Source organism: Cricetulus griseus, chromosome 3 (assembly GCF_003668045.3).
Source record: "Cricetulus griseus strain 17A/GY chromosome 3, alternate assembly CriGri-PICRH-1.0, whole genome shotgun sequence".
In the NCBI taxonomy this organism is placed as follows: Eukaryota; Metazoa; Chordata; class Mammalia; order Rodentia; family Cricetidae; genus Cricetulus; species Cricetulus griseus.
The window spans coordinates 272,858,597-272,883,773 of NC_048596.1; the positions used below are offsets into that span (position 1 = coordinate 272,858,597).

Sequence of the window (25,177 nt, forward strand, 5' to 3'; positions counted from 1 at the left end):
TCCCTCCCCCTCTCTCCTTCTCTCATACTCCTCTCTCATACACACACAAGAATAGTTAGATTTCAACTTAACCAAGGAAACAGAAGATTGTCTGCTTCCAAGGATCCTCCTGCAAGAACTTTGAGGGTGTGGCACCAGTGTCCCTCTTGCCTTTCTCTGGCTTCTTCTGTAGCTGTGGAGGATGACGACTTCTGTGTCGTCCTGTGCATGCTCTAGTTTTCTCTGAAGCAGTATTTATTTAAGCCAACAACAAGGCTTATGAAAATCACGTGATCTGTGCCTAAGTGCCCAAGTGCCCAAGAGCACACAGACTTCTCTCCTGATTGAAGGCCAAAGTCAGAGAGTACATCTTCCAGAAAAGGTCATATACCTAGGTCCTAAACTTCTGCAATGCTACAAGGCCACTCCCTAAGGCTTCATCCCTCATAGGAGTAATTTCAAACACTGTAGAAATTACTGTTAGAATAAAAGCCTATGTCCACAGAGGGGGAAGAAGACAGGATAATTAATTAAAATGATACAGAGAAAAGAGAAGAAACCCAATACCAAGAAGAAATCTGCTAGATGCAAAAATAAAACTAAAGGGTATGGGAAACTGCTGTTTAGTGGCTGCAGTCAGAGCCAGCAGACTTGCCTGGTTCATACCTGAGAGGGGTAGTGTGGATTGAGAAAGGCTAGCTGAAGACATTAAAAGAAAGATAGAGACACAAGAATAAAATCAGGAGGACAGATTCAGTTTATTTTTTTACCATTCTTAAATACCTTAACTGAAAAGGAGAACATGGTATCATGTATATGGAACAGACAGACTTTCTTCCTCAATTCTCCCAGGATTTGGTAACCACACCTTAGATTCAATTTCTCGTTATCTGGCCTTGAGGGTTAAGAGTAACCACACTTCATACCAAATCTGTTGTTATTTAGATAAGACACCCAAGGCCAAGATCAAACATACTACTGTAGCCATGCCTTAGACCTTTAGGTCCTATGACTTACTAAGGACAGTTTTGAACTCTCTGACCTTGTGTCAAGATAAGCGGAACTATCTTTATGGGCCCTGACAAAAGGGAACCGTATAATACCTGTTAAAAGGGACTTTAAATGGTCTTGTGATAATGGCACCAAGTAAAAGCCATAGTTAGTTGTAAGTTAACCCTCGGAACAATGCTGTGATGGTGGAATGATTTTGTAAGTTGGCCCTTGGAACAATGCTGTGACGGTGAATTGTTCTCTGTTTACAAATTCAGGGCCTGAAGTTTAGTATCCTGCCTGAGATTTCAGTCAAGAGTGGAGCCAGCTGATACGACCTTGTCAACTTGACACCATGGCTGAGCATGTGGACAATGTATCCCTTCACCTGGTACGTTCCATTCTGTGTCTCCCTTAGCCTCAGTCTTCCTACCTGGAAAACTGTAATCTTTATGTTGCTTGTACATCCTTGTTATGAATGAATCATTACATTTAAAACATTTAACTCAGGGTTTAAAACAGATGCTTGATAAATGGTAGTTCCTCTATTCTAACCAGGAATGGAATTGAGATCCCCAAGACATTAATCAACATATTCTATAACATAATGATAGGGTGAGAAAAGTATTTCCATCATTTTCCATCACTACAGGGAAAAGTGACTGCGGGAGGCACGTAGGAGACAGGTGGGTTTTGTGCTGGTAGAACGTCTATTGTACTGACAGCACCTGCTCGCTGTGCGGTGTGACTTGAGAGACAGCAAATCCGAGGGATGTAAAATGCCAATCTTCTGGAGCAGCAATTATCTGTGATTAAATCACTGTGCCTTTTGAAGGAAAGAAGAAGCCACTTTGCCTCCAGAGCGATGTGACTCATGAAAAAGATCACTTCCTTCAGAGGAGAAGAAAGCCGACTGTGGAGTTCAAGAAATTCAGTTGCCCCCCCATGCAGGGTAGCCCCCAACTCTGACCTAGTCCTGGGAGCTGTCTGCCCTCTTATTTTGCTATCAGTGCATTTATATAACAACTAGAAAGACACCGGCAAATGAAGGGGGGAAAATCCCATGCAAAAATTGCACTGTAACACAGTTTTGTGTCTGTATCCCCTGGGGACTGCCTAGAGGAAAAATTGTCTTTGATACCTAAATCTTTGGATGCTGATGTCCCTTATGCAAAATGCCATAAAATTATGCATGCAACTTGCACGCATTTTCCATGCACTTAAATTCTATTGAGTGAGGCCACCCAGGCGCAGAAAGACAGGCACCATGTTCTCCCTCCTATGTAGAGGATAGTTCTAATCTCTGCTACAGTGTGTTCAATATGCATATGAGGAAAAGCCAGGAAACTAAAAAGACACCATTGCTTGGATGATCCCTTGATGGAGAGGAGACAGCAGAGGGTAGGACATATGTAAGTGTGTGTAGCGGGCTGTCCAGGCAGAAACTCTTAAGCACAAAGGGCTAGAGGACAGGAGAGACTAGGGGAATTAACCAATAAACAATGAGTGAAAGCTATATAAAAACCTTCTACTTTGTAAGCCAATTTTTAAAATGTAAATTTAAAAAGTAAGTTAGAAAAGAGATTTCCTGTATGGTCTTATAATACTCCACTAAAAGCCATGAGTTAGTAAACACAAGTCCCAATGACAGGTGGAGGACAGCTCCTTAGAAGTCATTGCTTCCCAAGCCATGCAGGCTTTTGCTGTTCCTCTCAGTTGCCCACTAGAGCTAACTGATGAGATCTTACTGCTGAAGACATCACAGGTCTTTCTTGCAAGGTCTAGTGAAATCGAGCTGAATCTGAACTGGAGGCTCCGCCCACCTGGGGAGATTTAACAGTTCCCAAAGGTGCTATGCGGGCTGCTGTGAGGAAAAGGCATCAGCGATGTTATCTAGCTGTTCCCCATAAGAACGTCAATGTCAGCCTGCCAGGCAAGATATATTCACAGGTGTAACAGTGGTGCGCTGAGCATGACCAGCTGCTACCTGACTGGGTTCGAGGACAGCTTTGTCAGAGGGAATTCATGCCTGGTACTTTCAAACCTCTAGCTGAGGAGGTCTTAGCCCCTTAAACCACACTGACATGGCACCAAACTGCCTTGTAAATATTTATGATTATACCTGTAGATGGATGCTGCTCTCAGTCCTTACCAGAGAGGCTCTCTTTGCAATGAACTGTGGTGAACGCAGACTCATGGATAGCCATGAGAATAAGTGGTGGCTAGCCCAGTGTTGGTGGCGCACGCCTTTAATCCCAGCACTCGGGAGGCAGAGGCAGGCGGGTCTCTGTGAGTTCAAGGCCAGCCTGCTCTGCAGAGTGAGTGCCAGGACAGGCTCCAAAACAATGCAGAGAAACCCTGTCTCAAAAAAATGAAAAACAAAACAAAAAACAATCTCAGAGAATAAGTGATGGCTGAACACCCAGCTGTAAACCACTTGTATACTACTTCCTCTGAGGCTTGGGGAACATGGCAGAAGAGGGAGAAGGGGAGCGGAAGTGTTGAGTCAGAAAATAGGGAGGAGTATCAATTGCCATCTTCTAGGCATGGCACAGTGTTTGCAATCATGAACTCAGCAGTTACAGATACCTTCACTGGGCCTGCACAGGACGGACTTGCAGGGTTCTCTCTCTCTCTCTCTCTCTCTCTCTCTCTCTCTCTCTCTCTCTCTCTCTCTCTCTCTCCTGCACTATTGACCCATGATGGATTCTGGAGGAGAAGCAGTCATTGTCTTCAGCTGCATACCTACTGAGATGATCACCAGGCGTCAAAAATGGCTCCAAACCCATGATCACACTGATGGCCCTGGTTAAACTCATTAAGTCACATGATAAAACCAAAACACTCAAACATGGGAAAGAGACTTTCTGGAAAGAAGAGGGGTTCACAGGGATGGGAGGGAAATGAGAGAAGGTGGAAGCTAAGAATAATCAATATGGGTTATATACATGTGTGTATGAATTTCACACAATGGCCTCACTAGGCCTCCATGCAGGGACATCCCTGACACATGCCTGGCCTCGTCAGCTTTCCTTAGCTATGGAGGGAGATTCCCCTTTATTGTATCCTGGACTCTAAAGCTGGAACCACGAGGCTGAAGCTGCCAAGTTCTGTTGCTTTCTGGACCTGGAACATGGCCCCCTCGTCCAAACACACTTTCACCAGCTTCTGGTTTGGGTTGTGTCCTGCACTGCCTTCCTCAGCTGTCTGAAACTTGCTCTGTAGACCAGGCTGCCCTCAAACTCAAGGAGTGCTGAGATTAAAGGTGTGTACCACCATACCTAGCCATAGATTTCTTTATTTCCTTTGCACACATTGGAAGCTTCGCTGGGTGGAGTCTTGACCTGATGTCACCATTCCCTTTAATCCATTTAATGTCAGACTTTCCTGTGATCTGTTTATCTCCTTGAACACAGGATTTAGCTCTATTCCACCTTCTGGTATCCCTTTTCTCCTCAAACGGTGCTTTGTGTATTTTTCTTTGCTCAGCTTGCTCATTTTCATTATAGATCTGCATTAGAGTGAACGCTAACAAACGCACATCAGAGTCAGAACTAGGCTGTTCTGAGATTTCCTTTGCCAACACAATTAATCCAAAACTCTTCAATTTAGCCTAAGGCAGACTTTTTGGATAAGGGCAAAAGGCAGCCACAGTCTTTGCCAAAATATCAAAATAGTCTCCAAGCCTCATACTAAAATTCTTCTCCTCTGAAACCTCTTGAGCCAGACCTCCACAGTTTGACTCACCCTCAGCACCACTGTCTTCCATGTTCATGCTAGGATGGCCCATTAAGCCCCACTTAAAGTATTCAACTGCTTTTCTAACCCAAAGTTCACATCTCTCAAAAAAAAAAAAAAAAATCATGGTTCAGCCAATCACAGCAATCCCCCAGCCCCTGGTACCAACTTTTGTCTTAGTTAGGTTTTTAATTGCTGTGAAAAGACCCTGTGACCATGGTTACTCATATAAAGGAAAACATTTCATTGGAGCTGCCTTACAGTTCAAAAATTTAGTCTGTTATTGTCATGGCAGAGACCATGGTTGTACACAGGCAGACATGGTGATGGAGAGGTAGCTAGAGTTCTAAATCCAGATTCTTAGGCATCAGGAAGACAGAGGGACACTGCGCCTGACCTGACAGAGGGACACTGCGCCTGACCTGACAGAGGGACACTGCGCCTGACCTGACAGAGGGACACTGCGCCTGACCTGACAGAGGGACACTGCGCCTGACCTGACAGAGGGACACTGCGCCTGACCTGAGCTTTTGAAACCTCAAAACCCAACCCCAGTGACACACTTCCTCCAATAAGACCACACCTACCTCAGCAAGGTCACACTTCCAATAATGTCATTTACTATGAGTCTATGAGAGCCATTTCCATTCAAACCACCACACATACTGACTCTGCTTTTCACTCAGCTTCATGTCTTTGAGATCCACCAAATTTGTTGACTGTATCAATGACACATTATTTATTTATTAGCACTGGTTATTTTTCAATATTGTGGATATAACACAGTTTGTTTAAGCCACAATCTATTGAAGAACATATGGGCTGTTCGTGCACTGGGTTTTGAAAAACAATTGCTAAGAACTTAAATGACAGAAGCCGTGTTCTGCTTTTGTTTATTTCTCTGGTGTAACAACAATCTACCCCATCTTTCAAGCATTTACTTTCAAACATTTAATATTCTCTTTTCTTAGTTATCTCTAATGTTCCCCTTTTATTACTTTGTTTTGCTTGGTATTGTTTATTTACTAGTTTTTAATGTTTGCACACAAAGCAATGGTTTTGTTGTGGCGTTTTCATAGCTATGCCATCCTTTCTCATTTTCCCTTACCTGTCCTGCTACCCTTGTTCAGCCGCCTTTGTCCTTCATAAAAATTCTGCTTTCATACATCACGTGTTCTGTTAACCTCCACGATGGAGAATTACCCACTGCCTCCTTGTGACACTCTATTACGCTGGGGGCAAGGAGGGAGCAGATGCTGAGCTCACCATAGAAAGGCTCAGCCAGGAGGATCAGAAAACACTGTCCAAACACCTCTCCACAGTCCAAAGCATCTCCTTGTACACACTGAGAACATGAGACCCCGTAGGAGCTAGCCTGAACTGACGCTCAGTGGAGCAAAGAAACTCAAGGGGAGATAGAGTAGTCTGAGCCCTCCCTGATAGTAAGAGTCCATCAAAAATAAATGTAGGTAGGGTGGGGCCTCAGACGTTGCAGTCTTCAAGAGTTGGGACCACAGTACACCGGGAAAGTGGGCACTGGAAGTTGGCATGGACTCTGACAGGACACCCCTAACTGAAAGCTGAGACACGGGTAAAAGCGAGACGTGCCCTCTCAGATCAAGGCAGAAATTCACCCCTCTTAGTTTCCCCTGAGATAGGACAGACCTACCACACTAGCCAAGCAAGTGTGAAGTGGAGACACAGCCTGAAAACTCTTGAGCTGCAGATTCAAAGCCACAAGACACCCAAGAACAGGAGAGACATTCTCTGCTGCCGTAAGCAAGGGAATGATTTTTGTTGATGATGAGATATCATTCTCTTCACTTTGGTACTTTTTAAATTTTTCACTTAATAGCATTTTGACTGCTTTAGTCTTATTCTGCAGTAGCTCATATGCGTTCTTTTAGTTTTTATACTGCAGTACGTTATGTGGTTGTCCTGCACCTGTTTCTACACCCATTCTATTTTGTTCTTTCTTACACCCCCACCCCCATTTGACCTCCCACTGTTCCTTCATCCGCCCTCTCTGCCCCTCCTTCTGTGTTTAACCACAAACTTCTGTATCTTTTGTCAACATAAAACAACTCTGATCTCATAAGGGATAGTTTATTCTGGAGCCAATGTGAATGAGCGTGGTCTGGGAACACAGACTGAAGTTACAAATTGCCTATTTCAATGTGACAATAGTTTGATGAAGTTTCTATAGTAACACAACAAAGTTAAGTCATATATTAAGGTATTTATCAAATACATTGATTGAAACACTGGGTAGATGAGTTAAAGCAAAGTGGGAATATGCTGTTCTAGACTTCAAAAGCTAGCTAAGGACTATTTAACTTTTCAGTTGGTGAAATTTAGGGTTTTGTTTAAGTTAATGCATTCTGAAAGGAATTACTTGTTAGCCAGAAGGATGTTAGGACTAGTATTTTGAAAGAAATGTCCCCCACAGACAGACATCAGCCTACGCTAAATCCTCCTTCGGGCAGTTCTACATAAAACTCAAATTCCTTTGAGAGAAAAATTGAAAGACAATAAATCTAATCAATCAAGCATCTTTGGTTTCTCCACCTGAAAGTTCTTGGATTTAAGATTCAAGGAGGATGCCGAGAAGGGTTATCCTTTGGACTAATAAGTTTATTATGACTTATTAATGCTATAAGCATACAGACAAACAGCATGGCAGAGGCTCTGTTGTGAATCCAAGCCCCCAACAAAGAGTGTGTCTGTGTGTATAGGGGTGATCCTTCTCAGAGAAAACAGGGATGTTGCATTTAGTCAGAGTCTATCTGGTTCCCAGATAGATGGCAGAGGCAAGAGAGGATCATATTGCATTCCTAGGAAGGAATGTGTGACTCAGAGGCTATGGAGGTGGTGGGGTAGGGGGTTGGAGAAGCAAGTGAGAAGTGGGGGGGGGTGAGGGTGAGAGACACACTTAGTTGAGGTGTGCCCATTACACAGATAGGAGTGTGTGTCTAAACCTGTAGTCCCTTGAAATCCTGACGTCTGGCAGTTTGAGGTCAGCAAACTTCCTTAGGCAAATGAGAATGGCACCTGCCACTATCCTGGTGTCTGGGCACATGGGGAGTGATGGGGATGTCCTTCTGTATATATGTTTCTCTTATTGGTTGATGAATAAAATACTGTTTGGCCAATGGAGGCAGGAAGATAGGTGGGGAGAGGAGATGAGGCGAATTCTGGGAAAGGTGGACAGAGGGAGCCTGACAAAGAGAGTCACCATACAGCGGCCAAAGGAAGTACAGGTCCAGCGTTCTCTGGTAAGCCAAGACCATGTGGAAATACATAGATTAATAGAAATGGGTTAATAATTAAGACACAGCTATCCAATAAGAATCCCTAGACATCAGCCTTATAATTATCAGACTTATAATTACTCTAAGTCTTTGTGTGTTTATTTGGGGCTGATAAGGGTGATGGGACCTGGCTGGAGAATAAACCTCTGCAGCAGGGGAGTCAGTGAGGGGTTTTTAGAACCACAGATAGGCTTTCAAGCCATTTCCTTTACAGAAGGCAGAGGCTACTCCTGGTGAGCATGGCCCGAGCAGCCGTCTGGACTGGAATCTATCATCACTTAAAACCCTGGCATTGTTATGAAATTAAGTCTTTGCAGCTGTTAATTCTTTTTCGCCTTTTCTATTTTTCATTTTAATCAATTATTTGATAATTTCAGACAATGCATCTTGATCATATCTACACCCTTCTCCAGCTCCTCCCAGATCTGTCCCCTTTCCCTGCCCACTCAACTTCATGCCCTCTCTTTCTTTTAATTTAAACCCATCAAGTACAGTTTGTGCTTCCAATATTCCCTTGGACATGTGGTCCTAAACAGGACATCTATGTCTCACCCCTTTTCCCCAAGGCTCAGGGATCATTGCCAAGAAAGGGTGGAAAGACTATAAGAGCTGTAGCTGGTGTGTATCTACGAGGAAACAGGGTTTTGTGCCCACAGCAGGGCAGTTGCACACAAGAATTTCACAGCAGTTAAGACAGTTTGAACAAGACCTGTGCAAGCTCAGGACAGATAATTTTTTTAATTCCTTCACTTCTTTTAACCCATGTATACGGGCATTTTGCTTGAATGTTTGTCTGTGCACCACGTGCATGCAGTGCCCACAAAGTCCAGAATAAAACATTAGATCCCCCTGGAACTGGAGTTACAGACAGCTGTGAGCTGATATGTGGGAGCTGGGAATTGAACCTGGGTCCTCTGAAATAGCAGCCAATACTCTTAACCACTGAGCCATCTCTCCAGCTCTCTGCCACTCCCCCGACACTGCTGACAATTCTTAGTGAAGCACTGACTTAACCACCACCATGTTCTCCCCTTTGCAGAGTGTTTAATTTAAACTGAGGCAAGCTATTCAGTGTAAGGTCCATCAGTAATTGCACCCACCTCCTATGACATGAGCAATTTATGAAGCCTTCTCTTCTCTGTGCATTGTTCTGAGCTGAACTGTGTTCCTTCTAAACCACTACGGTGGATTCTTGACACTCAGGACTTCGCTTAGAGATTTTACAGAGGCAATCAATGTAAAATGAGATTTCTAGGGTGGAAAGAAAGGAAGGAAGATGGAATTGTTCAGCACAAGGAAACCAGAATTTGATGATTCTGAAGATTCTTAGCCTATGCATACTGTTAAATTCAGCAGTACATCCCAGAGAGCACTCTAAGAGTGTGCGTATGATCATGCAATTTGCTGAATGGACAGGTATGTGAGTCATATCTCAGAGAAAACATTGCCCTTCTAAGTTGAAAGGTCAGAGATAAGGGACCGGGAAGAAGGTCCGAGGACTTCCAGGGTTTTATTGGGGCTCGGTGGAGTGGTGACTGTCTCACACAGCATGGAGTCAAAAACAGCCATAATTCAGAAGTTCTGGAGCAGTGGTGTTTTCTTACTCAGTTTCCCAGGCTGTGGATCCGGGGCCTCTTCCATCCTTCTTTCTCCTTTGTGGGATGAAATGCCAGTCCTCTGTCTCTCCTGGCTTATACTTTGGAGGACCGAAGCTTGTCATCAGTTTTTATAAGTGGGAATGAATAATGACACGCAGGATAAACCACACAGTCTCATCTGTTCCATGTGGATGGTTCAGATTAGATGTGGGACCTTGACAGGTTGGCAGTGACCAGGAGATTTGGAACATAGAGTAGATGCTAAAATGATTCAGATTTTGGAGATTTTGAGACAGGTGAAATGAAATTCCCATATATGAAAGACATCAATTCTGGAGTGCTAGAAGCAGACAGACATTTATGAGATTAATGTATCCTCCTAAGAAAAGGATGTTAAAATCTGTCCTTCCAGTTTCTCAGAACGGGACCTCATATGGAGAAGGATATTTACAGAGACAATAAAGTTATAACAAGGCTGAGTGTGATGTATCTATAATACCGTGACCCTTCTAAGTAAGAATTATTTTGGTATAGAGACAGGTACTAGAGAGGAGATGGACACACACACACACACACACACACACACACACACACACACACACACACACAGTGTATACACAAAAGCATGTATGCAAAACAGGAAAGTTTAAAGAAAACATTTGAAATCTGCTTTTTAATGAATGAATGGAATCTAAATCTCAAGGACAAAAAAAAAAAAAAAGAAAAGAAAAAACCCAAAAACCAAACAAACCCTCAAGTACTCAAATTAATCAGTCTGTTGAACGACCAGGCATTTCAAAAAAGATTGGAAAATTAACCGCATTGTGAGTTTTAAGCTAACTCAGTATGAGAACTATTTTCCAAATAACTCAGCTATATTTTCTGTTCCTGAACCTTCCCTGAGTCACCATGTGCTCACAGAGCTCATGCATTGCCCACTAAATGTCCATGACTCCGTATGTCCAAGAGGGGGCATGACGACACAGTATCGGAATGGCTACCTGAAAAGGGAAATGAGTCCACCAAGCAATGGCTTGGCAGGTGACGTTCCCACACCCTTTTGTAAAGCTTGCTGTAAGAGGCTGTGCTCGGGGCTGCAGGAGCAAGAGTCTTGCCATTTCCCAGACACAGAGCCTTGCTGACACTGAGAAACAAAAGGTCTGTATCATAAGCACTTCATCTGGAGGCATAAAATTGATTAGCCAAAGAAATACGGGCAATTGATGACTGCTGAGAGAGGAGAATGCCTCAGGATGCGCCCTGTAATCGATCACCCAATATCCAAGTCATCAGCTTTGGAATTATATACCTACATGCAATACTGAATAGACCACGGAGGTTGTGTGTGTGTGTGTGTGTGTGTGTGTGTGTGTGTGTGTGTGTGTGTGTGTGTAGGGAGTGAGGTGGACATAGGAAGGGTTAGAAGAGGAAAGTGAAGAGGGGAAATTATAAAATTATATTTTAATTAAAAACAAATAATTAAAATTTAGAAAGGCATACAGGCCAGCCACTTTTGCTGTTTCTCTAGGCTGGCACTCGTCTCCTAAGAATGCAGCTAAAGCCTGCTTTCTTCTCACTGGTCTCTTTGTTAAAGAGCGGGATTGTTTCTCGTGAAGCGCTATGCATTGTAACAATTCTTACCTTTTCATTTTGTACAACTTACATGACTGCATAAATAGTCTGCTTACCATTTTCACTATGGGTGGGTGTTTGCTCATTTTAACCCTTTGACTATCACATATTGGACATCACCTTCTTCTTTCTACATATACACACATACATACTTACATGTAGATACATATGTGTATAGTTTAAGTTATATAGTACTTTCAAAATACACTCCAAGGAGATTGAGAATATGGTAGAAATTTTAGTTTTCCACTATTACATCTGTGTGACAATATTCATGTGAGAACAGTAACTTGAACACATGAATTATAAATAAAAAGTGATACTCAGGCTAACAATGGCAGCCAGAACCTTTCAACTGATACAGCACATGATAAAAAAAAATCACATAGAAACCATTGAGATAAAGACTGCAGCTGGAGGGGAATTTCTGGGTGTTTTTGCTTTATGAATATTGGCAGATTGTTCTCTCTGGTTGCACTTCTCCCCAGCAATGTCTGAGAAAATTATATTTTCTGGGAATCACCAGAACATCAAGAATGCTTCAGTGTCCAAGTTCAGAAAGGTTTCTGTCTTTGAAATAAATCACAGACAAGCAACACTAGAAACCACAGAAACAAGCAACACCATAGAAACGACTCACCCACAACTTTAGCATCAGAAGGCTATCAGTGCGACTCATATCTTAGCAACTGTGCAAGTACCAGATGCCAGTTGGACTCTAAGATAAATTATGTCATTGTGTCTATTTGCATTTTAGAAGAGGGCCATTCCATGACCAATGCCCATCACCGATAGATATTTCTCAAGGGGCACTGGCCTAAAGTCTCTACATGAGGCAGCACCTGTCCTGTCGGAGTGCTCGGAGAATTTGTATTTAAAATTCCTAGCATCCATTGGAAAGTCACAAAAGTGCAATCAAGTGAAATAAAGAAAGCCAGAGACTTCAGAGCCCCCTGGGAAACAACTTCCAACACTGCACCGGGATACCTGCAAATGGTTCCCAGCAGACGGATGTGTGTGACACACAAAGCCCTTGGCTTCTTACTGAGGGAGAAGGTTCCTTAAGGGAGTGGCTGGCAGTTATTTCACTAAGTATAAATAAGTGCTTTCAATATGTATTCATTTCAGCTAATAGATGTTTACATAACCAGTGTTGGTTGACTACCTATCCTATGCCAGAAACGGGCTGGGTGCTGTGAGTTAGTGGGAGCTCCATTAACACAGCTGATGCTCACTAAGCATTTTCTATGTGACACGATCTGTGTCAAGTACAGTTGTTTCCCTCTACAGTCGTCTTGGGAGGTTCTAAGTACAACCGTCCTCATTGCAACCTTGTGAAGTGTGAAGCTAAAGTCCTCCAAATAACTGTCCAATGTCAGACAGCTAATACATCCTGGAGCCAAGGCAAGACCCAAACAAGGTGCTTTGGGTCCCTAAAACCACAAATGTGTGTGTTGTCCTAGAAAGATGAGCACAGGCTGAGTGACTCTGAAATCCGGCTGTGGTTTCTTCCCATTGAGGAAATGCATGTCCATTATAGGCCATGTTGAGATTAGGACCCAACTCTAAACACAACTTGTTTATTCTTCCAAAATGCATTTATAAACAGCCTAAAGGTAATTTGATGATGCATAGTGTTCCTGCGTTCTGTCTGGGTCTTTGTCACATGAGGACAGGCATAGAATTTTCTACTTGTTCCATCATCGTGCCCAACACATCACAAGACTTAGATTTGGAGCTATGAATCATTCACCCATACAACAGAATCTACAGTCTAGTCAGAGAGACACAGACAACAAAGATGATGGTGGCTGGGGAAAGTCGGGAAGTGAGCATTTGTCTAGGACTTCAAAGGTACCTTGAAAGCCGAGGAATGTAGAAGAAAAAAAGACGTAGCACTAGGAAGCCATGAGGATGTGATGGTGGAAAGGGTTTATCCACACGAACAGAAAGTCCACATGGAGGGGTGAAGCAAAGGAGAGAGAGTCGCTAGAGAGCCAGGTCCCCTCATGGGGGGGCTTTGGATGTCCAGCTAAATTACAGCACAAACTTTTGAGATCAGTCTCGGAGACCTATCGTCAATTTTAAACCAGGGTATGAAAAGGTTGGTGCTAGGTTTATGGAGGCAGCTTTGCAGAATCCTGCCAGGCTCTCTGTAGAGACATCACACCATGTCTGCTTCACACAGGGAGAGCTTGATACTAAGAGATGAAGCTCCAAGAACTTAAGTAGAAAATTTTGAGCCTGAAAGGAACAAAGGTGGTGACTGGCAGGAGCTCCCGCAGCTCCGGTTCCAGGAAACAATAAATGCCATCCCTTCCCAAAGGAGGTCGGGACCCTATGGCTGAGACAAGGCTGAGCGGGGGACAGACAGAGTTGGAGCAGAACACGTCTGCGGCTCACACCGACTAATTTTGAGGACATCAAACTGGGAACAAGTCCTTTGATCGACCTCACATGCATGCCTCCAGATGAGACTATTTCAAGCCTGAAAGAGAATTCTTCTGAGGAAAAGATTTTTTTCTTTTTTATATTTCTCATAAACAGTTAAGTTTTATAAGGAGGCACGAGGAGCTAAAATTAAACTGCCTCAATTATGTGGCTTCCAAACTTACTTAAGAAACTCACAGAGCACTTTTGCAAATTGCCAACAGCCATGAGAAAGAGGATTGCAAATCCCTACAGGAAGCAAGCATTATATTCTGAGCAGACTTCCCAGGCCTTTTGCCCTACCACAGAGTGGCTTCAGCCATATGCCTGCCCTCCAGGCAAAGGGGGCTAAAGGCAGCAAATTGGATTCTGATTCCTGAAGAAGATGCCTCTGTGCTCTCCTGATGAGTGATGCAGTCCGCTCCTCAAACAAAGTCAGCTTCCCCCTGTTAGGGACACTGTCCTTAGTTTTCTGGACTGTTCTGCAGTTCCTTTCTGCTTGGGCATCATCCGACTCATTAGAGAAACTAAAAGGGAGTCCATTCTGCATAGCGAGATATATACAAGGGTTCATTCCCACCAGTTGTAACATTCCCAACATGACTGAATGTCCATCGACAGAAAAAAGGAGCGCAGGAGTGTACAGAGAGACATTCTTTTCAAAAACACCGTGTTGAATTAGAATACACTGATAAATGATTCCTAAAGTTTGGTCATTTATTTAAAAATCTGCATTACCTACTGGCTTGCTACTAATAGAGCAGAAATATTAAAATGTACATGGATGCCATAGCTTGATTATCTCCCCCAATTTGGATCTCAATCACAAATTTAATGATATTTGGAGTTGAAGCCTTTAGAAAGTGATTTGTCATAGGGCTTTGCTGGTGTGACTAGGCTAATCTATTCCTAGATTAACAGATCACTAATTTATCAAGAAAATGATTTTGGTATAAACTTACCCTGCCTCACTATGAGAACCAATATTATGATGTAATGCTGTTGAACTTCCCAGATTCCAGATCTGTCAATCAAACACAACCCTCTGTGCTTTGCAAGTTACATCGCCTGTGTTTTTCAACTATAGCAACATAAAATGGACTGATTCAGAGGATATTCCTAGTTGCAGTTTGAATCAGAATTGGGTCTCATAGGCTCATGTGTTTGAAATCATACTTTTCTGCTACTGTGGTAAAATACCATGACCATGGAAGGTCATGGGCGTTGAGTGCAGAAGGTTAGTGTCCATGATGGCAGGGTAGAGGCACCAAGTGAGGTGACTGGAGCTAAGAGCTGAGGGCTCATTCCTCAAACTGTAGGCAGGAAGCAGAGAGAGCAAACTAGCAACAGCCCCTGGTTTTAAAACTTCAAAAGCCACTTCCCTCCAGAAAGGCCGCACCTCTTACCAAAGCTGACTGGGGACCAAGTATCCAGATAGCCAATGGGAAACATTACATTCAAAGCTCCATAGACGCATAGTGAGGCATCCAACCAACAGAGAACACATACTCAGCGGAGTCACCAAGTCAAATCCAACATCCGAATTTTCTCCAATGCAAGCATACCTTTTGATGATATCTGAATTACTGGAGCTTGACTGAGAAAAATATTCTTTGTGGGCCTAATGTACTCGATGAAACTGTCTCAGATGGGCTGGGGTATGGCTCATCCACAGAGCACTTGCCTGGCATTTCTTGGCCCTGGGCTCCATTTCTAGCACTGAAAAATTGCTTTGGGAGATTTAGTCCAATAATTGTATATTAATAGATTCATGCATGTATCGTGTTTATGGATCCACAGGTATCCAAACTATTAAATGGGGAGGAAGACAGGAATCGCAGAGACAAGATAGAGGGCAAGAAGAGCTGCCCTGCTCTGGGAGTTTGCCTGTTCTTATTTAAACCTCAGCGAGCCCTGAGGTGGCATTAGTAACCCCATTTTGCAGTCAGTTGTGATGACAGCAACACTGTGTTGGGATAAAAGAGCTTTTGTAGTCACTGATGGTATTTTGTCATCCTTCAGGCATGGTGCTAGGAGATTTGCAGCAATTTATGATTTTTGCCTTGTTTCCTTGTTCCATGTAGTTAACAGAACACAGATTTTCAGGGTTACAGGTACTGTATGGAAAAGCAGGAACTCAGGTGCCTGCCCCTCACTATGCCAAGCAGAACTGCAGGCAACGAGGCCAAGGCACAGGAAGCCCTTACCTGGCATACATGAGTAGTGAGTGGGTCATTGGAGACTTGAACTTGTTTCATCTGATTCCCCAAATTACCTTTTCCAGGCAGCTAGGGCATCTTCAATGCTCCGGAGGATGTGGGGTTACATTATTTGTGCCTGAAACTCTAGAGTCTAGAGGCAGAACACTGTGTTGACTTCAATCTGCTGACCCTGGAAGGGTCCTGCCCAACTGCAGTACAAGTTCTGGTAATGAGCTTGGACTTTGATTGCAGTGTTGCAGGAAGTGGCTGGAGGAGGCTGACCCAGAAAGTAATAAAGTCTTGTGGTTTAAAAAAAAAAATAACACCACTCGGACACTCTAAAGTGAGTAGCCATTCACTCGTGTATGTGATCTTTTCTTTTTCAAGGGAACAGGTGGAGCGCTGTGGTGCAGCAGAGAGCTCAGTGTTCCACATGGCCTGTGCCAAGCCCCTAACAGTCTTGCTTGTGTCTTCTTTCAAGGTCCACAGAACAAGTAAGTCCAGGTCTGTGGTTCTTAACCATGGGTCTGTTTGACCTAACAGACACAGGAGGGATACAGCCAGTGGAGGGTCTTGCCACAAGGAATGTTCAACAGCCCCACTTTGTGTCAGTATTTTGTATAAGAGCTGTTAAAAAATCCATAAACAATTTCCCCAATCTATCATTTATCATCATGTGGATGATATATTACTGGCTGATTCAGATACAATTTGGAGGAATGTTTGATGAATTAAAGGGAATTTTGCCTTGCTGGGGATTAAAAATTGCTCCAGGAAAAAAAAAAAAAACATGAAGAGGATATTTTATCTAAGGTATAAGACAGGTTTTCAGAAAATTCAACCACAAAAAGTACAAATCAGGAAAGATCAATTACAAACTCCTAATTTTCAAAAATTGCTGGGAGATATTAACTGGCTAAGGCCCACAATTGGATTAACTACTCAAGAGCTAGGTAATTTATCTCAAACCTTACGGGTGGTAAGTACAATAGTCCAAGAAAATTATCAACTGAGGGTGAGAGAGAATTGGCTCTGGTGAAAAAGAAATTACAGGCTGCGTATGTGGATCGCTTGGATCCAGAGCTTGATTGTGTCCTAATCATATTACCTTCTACCCATTCTCCTACAGGAATTCCTATGCAGAAAGAAGACGATGTCCTGAATGGATATTTTTACCACACAGAATAAAAAAGTAAAGGCCTCATGGTATTGTTAGATTTTCCAGAATCACTTAGTATAGTTACCGACTCTCAATATGCATAAAGAATTGTTTTACATATTGAAACTGCTGGACTTATTCCAGATGATTCAGAATTAACTTTGTTATTTATTCAGCTACATCAAGTGTAATTGTAAACAGAAATCATCCATTGTATATAACACATATCAGATCCCATATGACTTTACCAGGTCCTATGGCACAAGGTAATGATGAAATTGATCAGCTATTGGTAGGAAATGTGCTAGAAACCTCAGAGTTTCAAAAAATAAACACCATGTTGATAGTACAAGTTTTTTTTTTTAAAAAAAGATCTTTCCACCACTTGGCAACAAGTCAAGGGAATTATAAGGAAATGTCCTTAACCAAACTCCATTACCTGTAGGAAGTAACCCAAAAGGTATTCAAAGAAATGAAATTTGGCAAATGGATGTGTTTCATTTGGGGAATTTAGAAAATTGAAGTATGTCACCATATCATAGATACTTATCAGGCTTTCAATGGGCAACTGCTCTGCATTCTGAAGAGGCTGATTCCGTAATTATACATTTATTAGAAGTTATGACCACTATTGGGATACTTGCACAAATTAAGACTCACAGTGCTCAAGTATGTGTCTCTAGAAAAATGAAACAGTTTTTTTGCATATTATAAAATAAACCGCCGGGTGTTGGTGGCGCACGCCTTTAATCCCAGCACTCGGGAGGCAGAGGCGGGCAGATCTCTGTGAGTTTGAGGCCAGCCTGATCTCCAGAGCGAGTGCCATGATAGGCTCCAAAGCTACACAGAGAAACCCTGTCTCGAAAAACCAAAAAATAAATAAATAAATAAAAATAAACCATATTACAGTTATACCACACAATCCTACTGAACAAGCAATTATAGAAATCTCCAATATACTTTAAAAGATATGCTTAATAAAAAAATAAAGTTCCTCAAAAAGAAAAAAAGATATGCTTAAGAAACAGAATGGGGTAATAAAGACCCCTGGAGATAGATTACACAATGCTTTATTAACTTTAAAATTTTTAAATGCCGATGAGAAAGGAATGACTGGTGTAGAAAGACATTGGATAGTAGAAAAATCTAATGAGTTAAATTATCCTGTATATTTTAAAGATGTGTTGACTCAGAATGGAAACCAGGATGTGTTACATTGGGGAAGGAGTTTTGCTTTTATTTCCACAGGAGAAGAAAAACTATGGATACCACCAAGATTGATAAAGATTAGATTCAAACAGAAGAGACCTCTTGATTAGGAGAAGCAATAGTTCATCAAACAGCTTGGTCATTTAGTCCAAACTAACTTAAAAGACTAACAAATGCCTTTTATTTGATCTCTATGAAAAATAAATTTTATTAAAAGATAACACCTTTTCTGTTGCCAAAAAACATTTTGCCTTAACAAAGTTCTACCCTGCCAAAAAAGAACTCCCCAAAGTTAGTGTTGGGACAGGGTTTTAGTTTTGTCTTTCCAGGAGAATAAAAACATCCAACTAAGGAATCTAAATCCCACTGGACAAATGACACATCTAAAGAAGGACAAATTATCAAGAGAAAATGTTCCAAGAAAAAGAATAAATTGGCCTAATGACATAGGTAGAATTTCCTAAATCTTCCCAAATGTTTGTTTTTGCTGCTCTCCACAAATGTAAAATGCAAATGGTCTTTTTGTGGTCCCAACTCAATTAAAAATCAAAGCTGGCTTTGGAGCTGGAACTTGGCTCTCTCCTCTAAACCCAAGAAAGCTTGTTAAAGGAAAATCCAAAATCTCTGTCTCATGTCAGAAGGGCCATCTGGTATGCGATGGAAGAAAAACAAAAATTAGGAACTATTCTATTGCCACTAATCTCATAATACTTTGGTTTTATTATGAGCCTTTGAACTTTTCTTAAGATATAAATATTACCTGAAAATTTATGATATATATATATATATATATATATATATATATATATATATGTATTTAAACCTTCTATCATAATATCAATGGTCATATAGAGTACTCCTGATTCTAGAAACAGGCTTGTTCTAGCTTCCTATATGTGATTTCAGGCTTGAGTCTGAAGCAGGTAACTAAGAACTAAGTTTGTGTCCCCCAGATGAATTTAATAGATTATGGTCCTATAACCCCTTTGGCATCTGCTGCATAGGACATTCTGCAGTGAGCCATGATCATTCCTAACAGTGGCCTTTGAAGTCTCCAAAAGGATGTTGGAGCCCCACAATGATGAATCCACCTGGACTGTGATAACATCCTTAAGTTGACAAACACCATCCAAAGATCAGCTTTGGACTACAAACTGATCAAGACAGCTTTAATAGAGTTATCGAAGGTGGTCCAGCCTCGTAGACTACTCCAGTCAGGACATTCCATAAGCCTTGCACTCTCCCCTCACACCAAGATTGGGCAACAGCTAGCTCTTTCCAAACTTGACCTTTATCTCAATTTTTTCAGGGTCCTCTAAAGATGCTGTTTCCCCTAGACAGCAAGAAGTAATTTTAAGAACATGATACCCACATTCCTAAGAGGTGGGGTGGGCGGTTTGGGACTTTTCAATGGATGCTTGTAATCATTTAGGGGGGTTGGTCACAAGTTGTTATTGGTCATGGTCATGAAGGAAACTAAACAAAGGAATTAGATTGGGGATCTCATTCTGAAAAGAAAAAAAGCGTATACAGGAATGATAGGATAGAAGGGTAGATTATTGAATCTACTCTTACACTAAAAAGCTACTGCTAGTCTCAAATATTTTACTTTGGTATGCATTTTTGTATATGATACAAATTTGATGCTATTTTTGTTTCAACATACTATAAGGTATTGTACCTATGTCACTCATTTAAAATCATAAAGTCCTAGTTCTTGAAAGCTGCTATTACAACTGTTTAGGATAATTGAGGTAACAATCAAACTTATAGTAATGTTAGGTATGCTTTCAAGGTCAAATAGAGATATATTTTAGATAGACGCCTGGTCTTCAAATACTTCAGATATCTACGGACTATAGCATTTAAGAAGCTTTACTACCATATGGCTTTTCATGGCAGTGAAATATGTCTGCTTCTGCAGCACCAATCTACTTCACAGTAGACGATCAGCACTGAAGAGCCTCCAATATGGAGTTTGCTTTAAATGTGGCAAAGTTATTCATAGGGGAAAAAACTGCCCCTGACTCCTCTGCTGACAGTATGCTGTCCAAATTGGATAACCAGGACACAAAGGACATTGACTGCTGAACGTTTTCAAGATTGTGGTAGCTGTCTATGTTTTCACACCATGGTTTAACAGTTACTTTTGTATTGCTGTGGTAAAACACCATGACCAGAAGCCACTTAGGAAGGAAAGTGTTTATTTCATCTCGCAGTTTAACAGTTCATCACTGAGGGGAGTCATAGTAGGAACTCAAGGCAGGCACCAAAGCAGAACGCCATAGAGGAGTGCTGCTTACTGCCTTGCTCCCCATGGCTACTCAGCCTGTATTCTTATAAAACTCAGTACCATGTGCCCAGGAGTGTCACAGCCCACAACGGACTGAGTCTACCCACAGTGATCATTAAACAAGAAATTGCCCCCATGGGTCAATATGGTGGTAGTATTTTCTCAATTAAGGTTCCCTCTTGCAAAATGACTGTAGCTTGTGTCAAATTGACAAAAACAACAACAAAACCAACTAACTGGGAAAGGGGGTAATATATGTGAAACAAAGCATGAAGGGGGCTATTTTGTTCTCAACTATAAAAATTGCAGAAGTGCCACAAAGCAAAAAAAGATAAATAATAAGCATTTTAATGGAGCCAAGTGATCAGGAAAGGTGTTTGGAAGTTCATTTGCTTAGAAAACTCCATTGATGTCTTAGACATCAATTAATTGCTAAGGTACAGAACACAAGAATACTCTGCGTTCTGTGGGGTGTCATCTGTTTAACATGGTGCTTTGCTAATTAAATGTGTAATTTGAATACGTTTTAAAAAGAGAATGTCGCACTTGAACAGGTTAAGAGAGAACACGAGTCAAGCCATCAAGGATGTTTCTAAGTGAGGTGATAATAGCCTTTGTTAAAGTGTTAAGTATTTTTAACTGTACCTCTGGTGGATTGAAAAGGTCAAAAAGAGTTAGAGACCAGTCAAAAATGACCCTTCAAGTTTGAGTCAGAAATGAAAGTTGGTTCGTGGTGCAGTATGAGTCACAATGCCTTTAACACAATCTAGGGTTGTATGTTGCATGGATACACCAGGCAAGTGGATGTACCAGGCAGAAAATTAACAGAGCCACAGTAAACAAATTTTAAAAATCCATTTACTTGAGCTGATGGTTACTCAATTTAAAAAAAAAAGGTTCATTTTTACTTTATGTTTTGTGTTTATGTTTTACTTCTGCATGTGTGTAAGCACACACTGTCTATGCTTGCTGCCTGCAGAGTCCAGAAGAGGGACTGGATCCCCTGGAACTGGAGGTGCTTGTTAGCTGCCATGTGGGTTCTGGGAAACGAACCGAGGTCTTCTGCCAAAGCAGCAAGTGTTCTTAACCACTGAGCCATCGCCCTCCCCCCTACAGGTTATTTTATAGCTCATATATCATTGGCACACAGCCACGTCCATCTAGGCCCTCATTGGCTCTTGCTTCTTTTATACTAGGATGTCAGGTAACTACAGTAGACACCTTGTGACCATCTATCTTTTGGAATCAGAACTATATTGATAAAAGGTAGTTTATTAAGTAATAGTACTCACGCAGTGACCACTTTTACAAACGATGCCTTCTAGTCCGCTCAGCCAGGCAGGACAGAGAAAAAGAGAGCCAAGTGCACGCCTCCCTCTTAATAAAACCCTTGCTACGTCACTCTGACCACGCCCAAGTGGGCATGGTTAGTGTTACCTGTGGACAGCCCCAAGCAGACATGGTCAACAGTACCTCTAAACAGGATTTCTCCCTACAACCTTTTTACAGGGAAAGCTTGCCAAACCTTGTTTTAGGAAAATGATTGCACCTCCTAATTGTCAATTTCCTCTTTAGTAAAAAAAAAAAAAAAAAAAAAATGGACAAACAGAAGCCTGGGGTTGCTATGCTGAGTTACTATGAGTGCATGGAGAAAAATCCATGCAGAATGGGTCGGCCATGCTAGCACTCACGCTGTCATGTATCCATGTCCTTGTTACATTTAGGAAACCCTGTGTGCCATGAGAGATTTTTTTCTTCTGTTTTTCAGTCTTCAGCCAAGGTCCAGGTTTATTTCAACTTGCCCCAGTTGTGGAAAACCTGCTGAGACATCCCTCTTCTGAGGTTCAAACCTCCACTCTTTTCAGGTCCCCAAACACCTCTGGAATGGAATATGTGACCTGAATATTATGCAGGCAACAACTTGGTGGGAAAGTCAGTGAAAGCTGCCTGGAGATCACAGCATCGAACGAAATGCCTGGGGCCAAAAATTGACATTGTGGAGTTTTCTGTTTGCTGGGACCTTTGTATGGATCTTACCAATTCAATGTAATTAATATGACATGGTGAAATTTACAAACTTCGAAACTTTTGAGTGTCATATTTTAGAACATTTTGAGATTTGCTTTTTATTTATTTGTATTTGTGTGATTGTGTGTGTGTGTGTGTGTGTGTGTGTGTGTGTGTGTGTGTGTGTGTGTGTGTGTGTGTCCCTGTGAGTATGTGCCACATGTGTGCAGGGGCCAGAGGAATGTGGAAGTTACTGGATCTCTGAGGAGACTCTGAGATCCCTGACTGGAGCTGGGAATTACACCCAGGTCTCAGGAAGACCAGTGCATACTCTTAAACACTGAGCCACCTCCCCAGTCCCATTGTTTAGAATATTCTGGACTTCAGATCTTCAGTTAGGATAGCTCAAACTCTATTTCTAGAGGACTCAGAAGCTTGTTACTTAAGGTTGTCTTAAAAGTTTGCCCTGGACAACCATCAGGAAGTCTCGATGCTCCATTTATGGGACCGGTGATTGCCCACATCGCCTTTAGACCCAGTCTTGTCCTCCACCCCTGGTTGGAGAATGCCAGCTGTTAACAGTTCACTGATACACCTTTTCTGAAAATTGCCCTGAGATCAAGAAACACAGCCCTAGAAGATCACTGGGCTTTAGCCTGCAGCTCCTGACCCATGAGGGACCAGTCTTGTCTCAAAGGGGACTAAGGCTGTGCTGCTATGCCATTCCATGGCTTGCCATGAGATTCAACATATTCCTGGATCCTGTGGGCTGCCGTCCTGTCTATCAAATCCCTCAAACTATAAATACAGCCTATTTTCTACCAGTTACACTACCTAGGGTGACACATTGTTGTGTTTCTGTGTGCTGAGCTGCAAAGCAATCAAATACTATGATTGTCTTTTTAAGTTTTTGTGATTTCTCTCATTAATGTGTGTGATAATGGTAACACACGCTTAGCTTTTTAAAAACCTTGTGGCTAGCTTGATGGTAGCAATCTTCTAAAGCAGTAGTCAGTGGCAGGAATCCCGTGTGATGAAGACAAATGCATGTGTTTGTTAAGCTCCTCCTTGCATAATAGTTGCTGGTGTTCTTCCCTCAGGCCAATGTAATTCCTATGCCCAAGTTCAGACCAAGGGAGGAGAGAACTAGAGGAAGATGGGGATACATGGAGTCTATCCTCTGACCCCAGATACCATTTCCTCCTCCCTGGGGAGGGAAATCATCCACTTCTAAAATTCCCCAAATTTCAACCAAGCATCAGGTGTAAAGTCCGTGAATGAATGGCTCATCGGGGTCCAGATGTGGACAAGGTGGTCTGAACACAGCTTTTTAGATTCAAGTCTTCCTCACCCAGAGAGCTGAGACAGAGATGGTGACTTGGAGACCTTCTGTGGCCCAGCTAGGCACCTGTCATTTGCCTTCTGCTCTGCAGCAAGGAAGACAACCTACCTGAAATCCAGCCTTGCCCTCGAGAGTGATTCTGTCACTCCCTTGAACTCTTGCCTTCACCCTTGGGATGGAGCCTCTTTGCTCTTTTCTTTTCAATACAAAATGGGCCATACTTGCCGCTGAATGACTGCCTCAGCCTGCTTCCTATCCACAGCAATCTGAACTTCTGAATCTTCTTCATTTTCACCTTTTTCATCTCTCTCTCTTTTGTTTTGCTAAACTTCGCATAAACTTTTTGTGTGGATTTGTTGATTGCATGCCTAAAAGCTACACTGGTAATTATTTTTGAGATAGCATTTTTATTTTTCCGTGCTTGGACACTGTGCTATAACTTTCAAGACTTTTGTTTTGTCTAGCTTGAGAATCCAGGAGACACTGCTGGGAAACTTCAAAGTCTTACCTAACCCCAGAGAACTTTCAGTGTCACAGAGGAGGGACCCTCCTGTGTTCAGCACAGTCCAGTTCTCCTGAACACCCTCAGCATGTTACCCAGATGACTCTTGCAGCCATCCAGGCAGGGGGATTTTAGTCTTCCCTTTCTCAGATGGGAAAACTAAGCCATTGGGAGAAATGCCTGAGGTCACTGAGCAGAGTGTCTGGACCAAGTTAGTCCATTTAGCCATTGTGCCATAGAACCAGATGATACAGGGGCCTAAAGGTTTGTGAGAAGTTTCCAGAAGCCCTGCTGAACTGGGGAGCACAACTCAGGCTCTGGTCTCTTCTGAGGGTGCAGGGCAGCAGGACAGCTGCTGTGCTGGGTGAAGCACAATCAAACACTTTTGTTCTCTGATCCATGATGTTTACAACTGTGGATTACATGCTCACACCTGAGTGTAAGCCATTTCAAAGCATTTACAATATCCCATAGTTGTCTGCTTGTGTGCAGCCAGTGCTGAGTCACTGAGGGCAAGCATGACACTCCGACAAAGCACTTGAAATTGAGTCGGGACTCTTTGTTCTGTCACTGTAAAAGTTCACTTCACCCATCCGTGGTCACCTAAGTAAAGTTGACTTTGCCCTCCAAAGTCGGTCCTTCATATTTGGCTCAGGATAAGGTTTTTCATACTCTTTAAAGCATAGTTGTTATGCTAAACTGATGCGTCCAATCATTTTTGCAGGAGAGACCAATGGGTCAATTTCAACTCTACTTAATTCTGATGCTATCTAGCAATAGCAACAG

The 25,177-nt window shown here is 42.2% G+C and overlaps 1 long non-coding RNA gene across 3 annotated transcripts in view; it reads left to right on the top strand.

Moving 5' to 3' along the window:
• The window catches only part of LOC107978266, a 37,413-nt gene extending 14,768 nt beyond the window's left edge, over window positions 1-22,645 (top strand). For 2 of the 3 annotated variants that reach the window (XR_003484205.2, XR_003484207.2), the window contains exons 2-5: window positions 1,248-1,360; window positions 16,267-16,373; window positions 17,009-17,085; window positions 22,309-22,645. This is a non-coding gene — a long non-coding RNA (uncharacterized LOC107978266). The remainder of the gene's footprint in view (window positions 1-1,247; window positions 1,361-16,266; window positions 16,374-17,008; window positions 17,086-22,308) is intronic. The other variant, XR_003484206.2, reaches the window with a different exon arrangement.
• The last annotated feature ends 2,532 nt before the right edge of the window (window positions 22,646-25,177 follow it).